Here is a 2,935-nt window from a genome sequence, read left to right on the forward strand (position 1 = left end):
TTGACTGTTTTTGTGCCAGTACCATGCTGTTTTGATTACTGCAGCTTTGTAGTATACTCTGAGGTCTGGGAGGGTTATGCCTCCAGATTTGTTCTTTTTTTTTTTTCAAGATTGATTTGGCAACTTGGGGTATTTTGTGGTTCCGTATGATATTTAGGATTATTTGTCTTAGTCCTGTGGAAAATGTCATGGGTATTTTTATAAGGATTGTCAAATGGAAGTTTTAGAACTGGAAAATACAATGACTGAAATTTTCCAAAATTGAGGAAAAGACATGAGCCTACAGATCCAATGGCTGAGCAAATCACAAACAGAATAAACACAAAGAAATCCACACCAATATACATCATAATCAAACTTTTAAAAACTAAAGGCATGGTACTGATGAACTCAGTGACAAGAACAAGGATGCAGATACAGAGAATGGACTGGAGAACTCGAGGTATGGGAGGGGGCGGGGGGTGAAGGGGAAGCTGAGATGAAGCGAGAGAGTAGCACAGACATATATATACTACCAACTGTAAAATAGATAGTCAGTGGGAAGTTGTTGTATAACAAAGGGAGTCCAACTCGAGGATGGACGATGCCTTAGAGGACTGGGGCGGGGAGGGTGGCGGGGGGGACTCGAGGCGGGGGAGTCAAGGAAGGGAGGGAATACGGGGATATGTGTATAAAAACAGATGATTGAACTTGGTGTACCCCCAAAAAATAAAAAAATAAAAACTAAAGGCAAAGAAAAAAATCTTGAAAGTACCAAGTGAGAAATGACACCTTCCTTAGGGGGAAGGGAACTATTTGAATGAAGACATGGTTCTCATCAGAAACCATGGAAGCCAGAATGAAGTGGCACAACATTTTTCAAGTGTTAAAAGAACAGAATATATAAAGAACACTTACATTGAACAGTAAAATAAAACAAATAATCCAGTTAGAAAGTGAGAAAAAACATGAAGAAGCATTTCACTGAAGAGGATAAACAGAAGGAAATAAACACCTAAAAAGATGCTTAACATCACTAGCATTTAAGGAAATGCAAATTAAGACTATGGTGCGATATCACTAGACACCCCCTAGAACTGCTAAGCTAAAAAACAAAAGCAGGGCTTTCCTGGTGATGCAGTGGTTAAGAATCCACCTGCCAATGCAGGGAACACGGGTTCGAGCCCTGGGCCAGGAAGATCCCACATGCCTCGGAGCGGCTAAGCCCGTGTGCCACAACTACTGAGCCTGAGCTCTAGAGCACACAGCCACAACTAGAGAAAGCCCATGTGCAGCAATGGAGACCAAATGCAGACAAAAATAAAATAAATAAATAAATAATAAATTAAATATTTTTTAAAAAACAGTGAGAATTTTAAAAAAATAAAAAAACAAACAGAAAAACAAAAACTGTGATAATACTAAATATTGGCAAGGATGTGGAGAAACTGGTTGTTTCATACATTTCTGGTGGGAATGTAAAATGGTACAGCTACTCTGGAAAACAGTTTAGCATTTTCTTAGTAAACTAAACACATACTTAGCATATAACCAAGAACAAGCTCAAGGTGCTATATGAGAAGGAACAGAAGGTGCCTGTGACCACCCTGTGTCACTGCAACTGCCACCTAGTATCAGCCATCAGCCAGAAGAGCTTCCTGTGGAGCCTGCAGGCCAGCAAGCTGAGGGTCATGGGTTTCATTAGCACCCAACTGTACTTCCACCAGATAATTAGTGTGAAGCATTTCATCCTGGCCATGGCTGTCACAACGAGCAGCTCACTGCTATGCTACCAGGAGGACAGCAAGACTCTAAGCCTCAGGTTCTGGGATGACAAGCCCTTTGAGGTATACAGTGTGGACCTCATCGTGGACAATGCTCAGCTGGGCTTCAGTGTGTCTGTCCAAGACCACAAGCTCATGGTCTACCTGTACCTGCCAAAAGCCAAGGAGAATTTTGGGGGCATGTGTCTGCTGAAGTGGGCAGACGTCCACATGGGCACCCAAGTGAACACCATCTGGAGGACCCCAGGTGGAGGGCCACCTAGGGGCCCAGCAAAAAGTCAGTAGTGTGGGAGAACATGCATGTCACGTGGTTTGTCACACTGGATGGTGCATTGGCCTTCAGCAGCTGCTGAAACTGCAGAACAGGCTGACCACTGTGCTGCCACATGACATTGGCCGCAAGTCCTGCAACAGGTGGATGCGGTGCGTGGACTGTCACATCCTACGGAACATGGTGCTGACCATCCTCGCCCCAGCTGCGTTTCAACCACTGTCTTACTTGGGGACCATGGAGCACTGCAAGCTGGCCAAGATCAGCACCATGCCTAGAATTGTCCTGGATGAGCTGATTGAGACCTACAGCATCACTGCCCACTTCTAGACCCACGGATGCTGCCACCGCCCCCATGCACTGCTTTCCACCCCCTTTTTGTATAAAACACAGGGAAATGGGGAAGGGGGGGAATGATTGATACATGCAGTAACTGAAATGGATCTCAAGGATGGAGAGTGTAAAGAAGCAATCTCAAAAGTTCACATATTATAGGATTCCATTTACTTAAGATTTTCGAAATGAGAAAATTGTAGAGATGGAGAATCAATTAGTGGTTACCATGGATGAGGAATAGTGAAGGGAGGGGAATGACTAGAAAGGAACAGCGTGAAGGAGATCTTCATGGTGATGGAACACTTCTGTATCTTTTTTTTTAATCAATTACTTTATTTATTTTATTGGCTGTGTTGGGTCTTTTTTACTGTGCGTGGGCTTTCTTTTAGTTGTAGTGAGTGGGGGCTACTCTTCGTTGTGGTGCACAGGCTCCTCATTGCTGTGGCTTCTCTAGTTGTGGAGCACGGGCTCTAGGTGCGTGGGCTTCAGCAGTTGCAGCACATGGGCTCAATAGTTGTGGCTCATGGGCTCTAAAGCACAGGCTCAATAGCTGTGGTGCACGCGC

The 2,935-nt window shown here is 44.3% G+C and overlaps 1 pseudogene; it reads left to right on the forward strand.

Moving 5' to 3' along the window:
* The first annotated feature begins 1,670 nt into the window (after nucleotides 1–1,670).
* Nucleotides 1,671–2,364, forward strand: LOC130841521 (cleavage and polyadenylation specificity factor subunit 1-like; annotated as a pseudogene).
* Nucleotides 2,365–2,935: the final 571 nt, after the last annotated feature.

The sequence above is a fragment of the Hippopotamus amphibius genome, chromosome X, assembly GCF_030028045.1.
Source record: "Hippopotamus amphibius kiboko isolate mHipAmp2 chromosome X, mHipAmp2.hap2, whole genome shotgun sequence".
In the NCBI taxonomy this organism is placed as follows: domain Eukaryota; kingdom Metazoa; phylum Chordata; class Mammalia; order Artiodactyla; family Hippopotamidae; genus Hippopotamus; species Hippopotamus amphibius.